At 49.0% G+C, this 11,667-nt stretch overlaps 1 long non-coding RNA gene across 2 annotated transcripts in view; it reads right to left on the bottom strand.

Annotated features, from left to right (window-relative positions):
• Positions 1-2,216: 2,216 nt before the first annotated feature.
• The window catches only part of LOC131897331 (uncharacterized), a 63,511-nt gene continuing 54,060 nt past the window's right edge, over positions 2,217-11,667 (bottom strand). For both annotated transcript variants that reach the window (XR_009375653.1, XR_009375655.1), the window contains 2 exons: positions 2,932-3,093; positions 2,217-2,325 (listed from right to left, as the gene is read on the bottom strand). This is a non-coding gene — a long non-coding RNA (uncharacterized LOC131897331). The remainder of the gene's footprint in view (positions 2,326-2,931; positions 3,094-11,667) is intronic.

The raw sequence follows: 11,667 nt of genomic DNA, 5'->3' as shown, positions 1-11,667 counted from the left end.
GCTGCTTGCTCATATGCCTTCATTAATTGATGAGGGGCACATCTACTTGTCTGCTGTCCTTTCTTTATTTCTATCAAAACCCAGCTTCTTCCACATACTAATACACACCGAAGACTATGGCTCTCCAAGAACCCTCCGGGCCTCTAATGCTAGACTGGGACCACTAAAGCATCTAGCTTCAGGGACTGAGGAGTGACGGGGTCTCTCAACATCTCCAGCATACACATGACCATCATTGGACTATTCCATTTATAATATATATTGATTCTGTGGGTTCTGTTCCTCTATAGAACATTAACTAATACACTGTCCAGGTGTGCATCACAGTCTGTGGTGAGGTTTGTGTGTGTATATGTATTTAAGAAAAACAATAATTTAAATTTTTTTCTGGTGATGGAGATGGAACTCAAGGCCTCACAAATGATAGGCAGAGGCTTTACCTGAAAGTTGTAAAGAATTTCTGGACATACTTGTACTCCAAATCATGCTTAGGGGGAAAAGGCAACTAGAGGTTATGAAACTCAGCAACACAGACACTGGAAGCTTTGGGAAGAGAGCGTATGGGAGGGGGAGGTGCTTCGCAGACCTCCACTTCTAGTAGGACTGACTTAGTTTGCTGGACACCAAGGTATCCAGGCAGGATGATCGCCTGAGCGGTGCAACAGAAGCATGCAGGAGTGGCGGGATTGAACTCAGCTGCCCTGCAAAGAGAACCTACGTCAAGTTCGTCTTCATCCCTTGTCAGCCCTACTACTCCTCACACCACTGTGTTCTGACCTTGAAAGCACATGCAGCGCCTGCTGGGTTGATAGCTCAGCTCTGGAGATGGGCCCTGGAGTGTCCAGTCATCTTGAAGGTCAGTTCATTGTCTATCAGCCAGGTCTATCTGAATGTCCCCTGTACACTGAGTTCATGTCCACAAATCAAATTAATCAGCCCGTCTTCTCATGCTCCAGTCGCCGAGGCTGAAACCTGCTACCGACCCACGCTGCTCCCCTGGGCCTCTCCTGTATCCCCAACATGTTTAGTCCACACCATCTAGCCAGGCTCCTCCCTAAATATACTTTCACTCTGGCTTTATACACACACCGCTGCCTGGTTCAGAAGCCCTTTGCTCTTAACCCTCCCTACCTGTACCCAGCCCTGCTGACCATCTCAGCTGGACCATCTGGCTACTCTGGAATCTCTCCCTTTTACAGCTTTTCAGAAACCTCAAGTTCCACTCCATGCAAGGCAACCACTTAACATGGCTTACAAAAACAGCCATAGAAGAATTCCCTTTTCCCCCAGAGTTTTGTCTCAGACCACATCTATCTTGGTAGTACCCATAGGGTTTTCCGTCACTTCTTCTGGCAAACACACCCACACCTGATCGTTGTCCCCTTAGCCTCTTCCTGTCTCCCTCACTGACCACCTTTCCCTGGACTTCATCCTTTGCAGGGTTACCACCCCCAGGAAGCGCCTCAAGTCCACTGAGGACAGCCTTCCCACGAACCCCCTTTCACCCCTCTCTAGCCCAGGACCATCAGACCTTAGTGAGAAGTGAAGGTTGGGACCCCCGTTAGCAAGATGCTGCTGCAGATTCCACATCTAAATGTGAGAGCAAATGGCAAGCATCTGCTGAGGTTGGCTGAGATCAGTCAGGAACAAACAAGAACTCAAAGATGGGCAAGAATGAGAGCTATTGGTCAAACCCAGAAGCCTGCAGTCTGCCCTGAAAGACAACCAAGGAACAGCTCTGCAGAGCCTGCACCTGCAACTATGGTGCTCTCACAGAACCATGCCAGGTCCTAGCAGCTGTTACTCAAGTCTGTCCCCACTGGGTTCTATGGTCCTAAAACCTGCTGTCTCTGCCTCTTCCAGTGGAGTTGCTCATATGGATGGAGCGAGCAGTCAAAGATCGATGCTGTTTGCTCAAAGCCACCCTTCCCCTTTGCAGCATCGTGGAGAACTGAGTCGTTCATCATCCGTCAGCAACATTTGATGTGGGGGCTGCCCCCAGTCCATTAACCGGCTCTGCATTCACGCCACCTCCCCCCAAGGTTATAGGATCATGGGATCCCAGCACCTTCAGCACACCCTGTCTCCCATGGAGCCCGGCAGGTGTCCCGCTCATCGCTCAAGAGTGACAATCATGGTGACATGGAGGTCTGATTACAGCTTCCCCTACATTCCACCCGTGATTACATAATTAATATTAGAACACAGTTCACCCACCGATGAGCCACATGCTACAATCCAAGACGCGGCTACTCACGCCTCCATCTGTAGGACCCATTAGATTTGGTTGCTCATAGAATCTGCTCTGTTTCAAGCCACGCTGTCCTGTAAGGAGGAAAAGATCATCTGTAACAATTACACAGCTTCTCAGAAGCACTGGTCACCTTGACCTTTGTCTCTTTCAGTGACTTTTCTCTGCAGCCCTGTTTATCGGGCCCTTGCCATGACTTCTCTGTAGGGAGATACGTCTACTGGACCCACTGCCCCATTCCTTGGGGCTATTGATGCCTGCATCTCCTGAGGCTGGTGTGTGCCGGAAAACAGCCTGTTTTATGAGGGATAGACAGTGATGTAGGAACAGACAGAGGAACAATCTGTCCCTTTTCAATGCCTTCAGGTGGCAGGGCATGGAGATCTCTCTGGGCTTCAGGGTCCAAGCTCCCTTTCCTGAAGACGAGAACCAGGGACATGACTTCTATGCATGTTTCCCTCCTATTAAGGAGGTGCCAAGTGTGCCGGATGAATGTGAGACTTAGAAGAAAGACCTGGTCCCCGAGTTAGTGTTGTCCACATCTTCCTCACTCCTCATCCATCCAGACAAACAGCAAAGCCAACAGAAGAGAAGCCAGGACAACTCTGAAGGCTTCCAGACCCCCTTCTTGGTTCATACCTCACCCCCACACAGCCTCCCCTCATTAAGAAGTGACCTACCTCCTACCTTCGAGCCACGCTTTTTCTGCCAAGATTTTGAATGATCTCCACCTGGGTCTTGTGTACAACATTCTCCAAATATCCGTTCTAATTCACAATTGCCTGTTTCTCTTCAGGTGCTGCATGGCTTGCTCTGACCCTCTGTTGTGCCCCAAACACATGCTAAAACATCAAAGAATGGGGAGGGGGAGGGACAATGACTGGAAATAGTATATTACAAGGAGACAACAGTGTAGGATGGGGGTTTTCCTTACGATCTTGATGAACTTTCTTTGTGGCAGGCACCTGAGAAGAAACTCCAAGCTGGCTAAGTCTTCTGGTGATAATTTCCCAATTGGTGAGACTTTGGGCTCCAAAGTAAACGCAGTTACTATATACACTGACTCAGTTTGGAGACCCCCAAATTGCCAGAAGCCAAGATGAGTTCATCTGCTTTCATGGCATTTCAAGAACCTGGTAGGACATGCCCCAAGCGAGCTGGACTGCCCAGGTTACAGGGACAAGGCAGCTTTTCCAAGTCCTCATTATTTCAGAGTTTGCAAACACAGCCCTCCACACTTCAGCTCCAGACCATAGAGAACTGCCAATCAAAGTCTATCCTAGGAGACACATCCACAAAGTGCTCTGGAGCAATTTCCTAGGCACAGGAAACCACTAGGGAGCTCCCTGCCATCACAGGGACAGGGAGGTGGCAAGGAAGGGTGGCATCCCAGTTCCTAGCCCACTGAACAAGCAGTTCTGACCCACAGGCCCCAGGATACACCTGTTTGCATCCCCTGGGGCAGATGGGCTTCAGGGAGAGAGGCAAGTGCAATCACGGAACACAGGTGAGCACAATGACTTCCACATGGGTCCTGAGGCTGCCAAGCCCCGAGGAGGGTACAAATCCACCAAAAACTGCAGGCATCTTCACGGTTGTACCTGTTGTTTTGGTTGGATGGTTGTTTGGATACAATGCATCTTAGTTGGGGTTTCTATTACTGAGAAGAAACACCATGACCAAAAAGCAAGTTGGGGAGGAAAGGGTTTATTTGGCTTACACTTCCAGATCATAGCCCATCATTGGAGGAAGTTAAAACAGGAACTGAAGCAGGGCAGGAACCTGGAGGCAGGAGCTGAGGCAGAGGCCATGGAGAGGTGCTGCTTACTGGCTTGCTTCCCCTGGCTTGCTCAGCCTGCTTTCTTGTAGAACCCAGGACCAACAGCCCAGGGATGGCACCACCCACCACCACGGGCTGGGCCCTCCCATTCACCACTAATTGAGAAAATGCCTTACCGCTGGGTCTCATAGAGGCATTTCCTCAGCTGAGTCTCCTTCCTCTCTGATGACTCTAGCTTGTATTAAATTGGCACACAAAACCAGCCAGCACAACATGTCTTTTGCGTCCCAGACTGGCCTCTAACTCACGATGCAGATGAGGATGAGCTTGATCTAATCCTCCAATCTCTTCCTCCTAAGTGCTTGACTGACAGGCATGCACCACCACACCTGGTTTATATAGTGCTGGGGTCGGAACCCAGGACTTCATACACTCTAGACAGGCCCTCTACCAAGTGGACCACATTCCTACCTCACACCTCCATTGCTTTTGATCAAAAATCAGATGGGAACATAGATGAAAAAAGATGAAGTTTACCTTGCCAGGACCAACATCAGAATAATGACACAAGAGGGGCAAGTACAGCAAACAAGTGATTTGGCTCCAACTCTGAGCTGCTGGGAAGCTTTGAGGACTGGGTCCGCACAGTCAGGACTGGGTCTACACAGTCAGGACTGGGTCCGCACAGTCAGGACTGGGTCCGCACAGGAGACAGGCCCTGAGGACAGACCCCTTCAGAATGTGAGTCTTCACAGAGTCATCAGAGAGACTCCTGGAAGAGCTGAGGGATAGGAGGAGACCTGGCTCTGTAAGTCAAGAGGAGACCCTGGGTCTCACTGGAGGTGGAAATCCTTGAAGCGCTCTCAGCAGAGAGAAGACAGACCAGTGGCTTTGGTGTGATGGAAGCTGCCAATAGATGGGGGCTAAAAGAGAAAAGGGGAACAAAATCTCCAGGACCCTTGCTGGAAGGAGGCAGACAAAGACACGGTGGAAGGATTTGAACTTGAGAGAGGGGTGTGTTTTCAGGTTACACATCTCAGAGGATGTTGAGACCAACTGCAAAGGCAGATGAGGAAGCAGGTAGAGAAGGGAGCCATGTTTGAGGAGTGAAGGTCTGGAGAGCTGGGAAGGCATCAGAACCATGCACAGACTTTCAGAAGATGTGAAGGACCCTCACCAAGCCCATGTGGTCTGTTGGCGGTGACTTAGTGCAAACAGAACCTACTGCAGTTGAGGTTCTGATCCTCGGTGGGTAGCCTTGGGCAATGAGGCCCCATGTGTGGCCTCTGCTGGGCATGGCATATCCACACAGAGATGCTGCTCTGTGTAAATGATGCCAATCAGCACCTAAACCTTGGGCTTTGGCAGCAGTGTTCAACATCAAGAGGGAAGTGCGGCAGAGCTGAGGTTTCAGGAACCAGAGTGATTCCTCCACGACACTCGCCCCACATCCCCACCAATGACAGTTTTCTGTGATGAAAGGGCAAAGCAGCTTTTGTAAAAGAAAGAAGTGTGTGAGAAATAAAGAGGTGGATGAGGGGGGAAAATGTAGAGGAAGAAACAAATGCTAATAGAACTGGGATTTCAATATGTTTTTAAAAATGTACCCTGAAACAATGGGTGGAAACTGACTCATTACATTGACGGCATTGAGGGGATTGTCTATGGGGCAGGGGGGATGCAAAATGCAATTTTACTTTATTTCATACTAAAATATTAAAATTTAATAAATAGAATTTAAAAATAAAACCCTATGAAATGCGGACTGTTTCCACGCACTGGCTAGACAGCCCAAAGTAAGGTTCTGGATTGAACACATTTAGTCCAATTGAAGGCATTTTGTATATGATATTATACAAGCTACTCAGCCCCTTTAGACTTCAAATTTCTGATCTGTGAAAAGAAGAGGAAAGATGCCCTGAAGACTAAATTAAATACTGCATCCACAGCATTTAGTATAAATCTAGCCCAGTGTATGATAAGTCCCCACATTGTGTTGGCTATTTATAGTGCTGTAATTGTTTGTATTTTATAAATACTTGCTACAATGGTGAGGAGACACTTTCTTCTCCTTGATAAAGCGTTCTGTCTCTGGATGCCCAGGAATTATAACCAGCCATGTTCTTACTCCCTGTGCACCCCAATTCCATTTCAGAGTCAGATAAAAAGCCTGGAGGCCCCTGCTGAGACAAAATGTCAGTGAGGGGGTCTTTGTGGTGGGTGTGAGTAGCAGAAATGATGAGCTCCAGGCTCTGTCCTGGTCTTCCATGAACACAGAAGATGTGATGTCCCTGAGTGTCTCTCAGTCAGGTCATGAGATTGAAAGGAGCCAAGGCTAGTAAAGGACTCCTGTTCCCCTGCTCTGTGACTGACAGGCAATAGAGAGAGAAGTTTCCATGACAACACAGCAGGTAGGAATTGTGGTCTCCTTTGTAACAGAGAAGGGATCCTGGACTAAATGAGGTAACCCACACAGAGTCAGAACTTGGTTCACGGCAGAGCTGAGGTTTGAGTCATGAGGTTGGCCTGGTATCCTGTGGAATCCTCTTTGGTTAGACACACTTAGCTCTCAGAGCCTCAAGATAACCCTGTGGGCAGTGGCAAGCAGCCAACCAGGTGGCTCCAGCACAGAGCCTGGACTACAGAAGATGCCCAAGCAAACTCTGTGCTGAGCTTTGAGGGGTGAAAAGCAGGTGTAGGACTTGAGTATGGCAGGAAGTCTAGGATGGGGTGGTCCAGAGAAGGCTTCCTCCTTAAAATAATATTTTTAAAGAAAACTATACTTTAAAAAAAAAGCAACCAAAAAACAAAAACACATAGGAAAGCTTACATAAATACCATCCCACCGAAGGGGGTTTGGCTGCAGAGCGGCACCATGTTCCCAAGTGGAACAATTTGACCTTGGTGGCCTAGATGAAATCCTGGCTGTCTCCATCATAGACACTCCACTTCTAGGAGAAAAAGCAAGTATTGTGACTAAGATGGTCCCCAGGGGAGTCCCTGGATGCCTAGGCACCAAATACAGAATCAAGGGCCTGTGCGCTAATCTACCTATCTGTCAGGGCTGGAGGGGAAGTGCACAGCCTCAAGTCCTGCACCAGAAGCCTTTAGGACCATGCAGCTGGAGGAGATCCACCTGGCTTCATGGCTGCTATTCTGACCCTGAACTTAGAGAGAGGAGGCTCAGCCTTTGAAAGGAAAGGAATTACCGTTAACCCTCAGACCCACCGCAGAGCTGTCAAAACCAGAGTCTGCTCCCTAAGATAGAATACAACTCCACCCCCAGGAGCAGAGTAGAGTAGGAAGCCCCAGGGAGGCAGCTGAGCAGGCTCCTGCCTCTGCCCCAGACAATGACCCAGGCAGTTAATCTGTTTTCCAAACTCCATTTGTGGGAGTTCCAGTGAGCAATTGTGTTTCTATCGAGGTGACTCATCAGCCTCCTGCCCTGTGATGGTGCCCGGGGTTTCCATGTGCCTCGCTCTGCAGACCAGCACTGGCCATGCAATCTCCCCTGCAGGACTGACCTTATTTAGGAGATAGAATCTTGTAACCTAAGTAACAGGAGGGTGGCCTATCTGAACGTGACAGATAACATATTTTCTGCCAGCTACACCATGAACCAGTTTCCCACCTCATTTTTTTTTTTTAGATCAAAAATAAATGAGGAAATGGAAAGTCTCAGGAGATTTTGCCTTAAGCGGTGGCTGCGGTGGCTGAGTTCCCTGGGTGGTAGCAAAGTGCTCTGCCGGATGCCTTGAACATGAGAGGAGCTCTTAAGCAGCACCCAGTAGGCCCTCAGGACACTGACCCAGTTCTAGAGAATTTGATTCTTTCAGCAGAGCCCCCCACTGCCCCCGTAAGTCTGATGTCTAAGAGCACACCCCTCTACTGCCAGGAGAAGCAGACCCTTGGGTTTGTAGCCATCTGAGGAAACTATCCAGCAAATATCTCAAGATCAAACCTCAACTCCCGTCATCACCTCATAACACTACTGGATGGCAATCTCTTTTAGAGAGTGTTCAGGGAACCACAGCTGGTGGCATCTTTGGGTCTGTCACCAACTCATCACCAATGCAGACTAACAAAGCCCTCTTTGGAGCAATAACGAGTGGCCTGTGGTCTGAACTCAATCTTCCAGAACCTTACCTATGACTTCGGGCTTGGCTACAGCTCTGCCCAGCCTTCCAGAAAGGAATGAAAGGGGTACAGAGAAGTACCATGTGCAGGAACTGGTGGTGGCAATTGCTTTACAGAAGGCACATGGGCTCCTTGTTCCCAGCCAAGGGAGGAAGAATTTGTTCTAGGGCATGTCCGCTCACCAGGTGGGAGGAAGATGCAGCATTTCCCCCAGAGCAGAGCTGGTATGAGCTGCTGTCCCGCAGCTTGGCACCCAGAGGCCCTTCCTTAAGTAGCCTCAATCTCACACTTGGCCAGACTGTTCCACATGTTTAAGCCAGGCCCCATCTCTGCCCTGAAGAACATGCATCATCCAACTGGGTCACCAGGAGCTTCTCTCTTGGCCCTCCATCTCTCCTCTTTGAGCACATGTGGCACATTCTTGTATGTCTAGCCAGACCCACAGCCTATGTGAAGACTTCACCCACAAAGCAAGACTGAAGGTGGTGGGATTTCCTTCCCCTAACACTTGAAAGACTCACCTCAAGCCTCTTTGGACATAATGCTACTGCAAAGACCTGAGCCTCACTACCTCTGCATCTCCCTGGCCCTCCTTCTGCTTCCTTCTAATCTCTGCCTGTTAAGCCAATGGTGCAGAATACTCTATTCCACTCCTCACTGTTTTCTGAAAATTCCTTCCCTACCCATGATTCTCTGAAGAAAGCAGTGTTATTGGCCCAATCTTAAGATCCAGCCTGGACCTCACTTTCTGGTAAGGCTTACAGCCCTTTTCATGTGCCCCCCTGGATCCTTCACTGGACTCTTTCACACAGCTGCCTGTCATGTGACTCTGTTTCACCATGCCATGTGCTTCTGAGGGTGCTCCTGGAGCATAAGGAAGCCCTTTGCCTCCAGTACCTGCCCTGGGGCCAGGCATGCACCCAGCACACAGCAGTTGCTGGGTATGTGACAAGGAACACTGCAGACCACAGAGGCATCACATTGGGAAATTCAAGTCGAGAATCCAATAGTCATCACACCCTTCTATTAGAAACCCTGTGTGTGTGCCAGAGGGGCAATTGGAAACCCAGAAAGAGACGTCTGAGGTTCATTTCAAGATTCATGAGCTGGAAGGTTGCTGCAGAGACCTGTCAGGAGAGAGACATGCTCATTCCCTGCAGGGCTTCCTACAGGAAATGCACAAGCCATGAGCTGTGTGTACTGGGACCCAGCAAGGCATCAGAGGTTGAGGCTCCATGCCAGCCTGGCTCCATCTCTAAAGCTCCATCTCTAAAGGCGTCTGCATGTAGTCCTTTTTAATTGGGCCTGTGAGTGGCTATTTATCAACATTGGCAATGGGCTGAGCCCTGGTCTTGACTCAAGGAAATGGAGCAGAGAAAAGCACCATTCCTCCATCCTTCCATGAGGTCTCCATCCTTCCATGAGGTCTGTGAGCACAAGGCTGTCTGATAAATCAGGATGGCTCCAGGCAAGGTGCACTCTGTGTGAAAATGCACTTGGCAGGAAGCCATGCTGAGGACAAGCGCTCCCCCACCATTCCCCAGAGGGTGTGAACCCAGTATTCTTCAAGTCTGTGTCCCTAATACTCTTAACAAGACTTCTTGAAGAAGGTTAAATTTTAAAACATCAGCAAGCTTTGTCAAAGAGGCCAGACTTTCAGAACATGGCTGGCTGTCAACTCTGTAATGTATAAATGCAATGCAAAAGGAAGTCACTCTGCTAAAACAGCCACCACCATTACAGGGGAACTTGGCAGTGCTACTGGCCATTAGTCATCCCTTTATGTAAATCTTGTCTATGGGTCTGTACAGTGACTGGGGGAGTCCCTGCTTTATCCTATTTTGTAGATAGTGGACCCACACCACCTTAGGCAGACCTGCCATTTCCTCAAGGTCATATAATTGGTAAAAAAGAAAAGGCTGAAGGATCCTTAGCTCTCAGGATGCTCCAGTTCTGCTAGGTTCTGTTGTACTCTGGTGAGAACATGCTTGACTCCCCTCCCTCCCTCCCTCCCTCCCTCCCTCCCTCCCTCCCTCCTGTCTCAGAACACAGAACACAGCTATTCACTGCCAGGTTAAGATTTGTGAGGCATCCTCCGCGGTCACAAGGAACACAGGGGTACAAGGTAAGCAGCAGTGAACTAGCATCTAATGGTCTATTTGGAGCATGATGCTGAGAGGTCTGTCTTCTCATTTACCACTGAGTCTCCTGCAGGTGGGAAGGCCCACGCTCAGGGACAGCATGCACCGCCAGTGGGATCATTCACTGCTCATGGCTACAGAACACATGCCATGTCTTCTATGTCCTCCTAGGGAACCAGTGGAAATGTCCTGAGAACACCAGGGCAGCATGGCTATGTGACTGTTGAAATCACCCACCAGCAGCATATGGTAACCATACGACTCTAAACTGATAAGGTTGGGGCTCCTCAGCCATTAAGATGGCCACCCTCGCATCAATCAAAGCAAGGGCAATGGTGGTACGGTGGCCATGAGACCCAGGGCCAGTAGGTCACAGTGTACTCCTTGACCTTCTTCTGCCCTACTGCATATTAGACAAGAAGGACTCTGGAGAGTGTGGCCCACCTCAGGCAACAGCCTGCTAGGTATGACCAAGAAATCACTCCTTTCTCATCTGTCCCACGGCATCCATTAAAAACCCAGTATTCCATTGTGTCACTCTTTTTCTACTTTTAAAAAAAAAAGTATTTACGTATTTTGAAACAGGGTCTCACTCTGTGGCACAGGCTGGCCTTGAACTCGTAGCATTCCCCCTGTTTCAGCTTCCCAGAAAGAAGGATTACAGGCATACCACCACACGTAGCTACCAGTGTTCATTTTAAAACAGAATGAACTGTGAGCATGTGACTGTTATCTTCATAGCTGCCAAAGAAGAGCTCGCTACTCATCTGGTCTAGGTTCTCTCTTCACACTTGGAGACAAAGCCCCAAAATCCCCTCTGTGGCCATAGACACCTCTTAAAGTTTCTGATATGTCCCACTAAAACCAGAACTTCAGAGGAGGAGAGAAGGAGGACCACCCAAGGCCATTCTCCCTCTACCCAGGAAAAGGTTCTTGCTTGTCATCCCATCCTAAGTTTGGTGGTGATTTTCCACAATGTGACTTGAGCAAACATATCTGCATGTCCTCTGGCTTGAATTTGATGAAGTCTCTCCCTTCATGAAAAGGACATTCAGACATCAGAACTGCCAGAGACCCAAGTGATCACTCTGTCCTTGTTGGTAAGTCTCTGGTGTCTGGTCTCCTGTGAGAGACCAAGAACCAACAGGGTGGACACAAAGCACCAACTCTGGGGCCATTGAGCTTGTGACTTGCTGACCCATGTGGTGACATCTGACTTTCTAAAAGTGTAACCAAGAACACCTGCCGGGAACAGACCATACGACAGCTGAAATAAATACTAAGTTCTTATGTTTTAATAAATAGGGTATAAGAGAAGTGCCTCGAAGCAGGAACAAGGCTGCATTCCTTTGAGAGCC

The sequence above is a fragment of the Peromyscus eremicus genome, chromosome 22 (assembly GCF_949786415.1).
Source record: "Peromyscus eremicus chromosome 22, PerEre_H2_v1, whole genome shotgun sequence".
NCBI classification, from domain to species: Eukaryota; Metazoa; Chordata; class Mammalia; order Rodentia; family Cricetidae; genus Peromyscus; species Peromyscus eremicus.
This window is presented reverse-complemented; position numbering and strand designations above follow the sequence as displayed.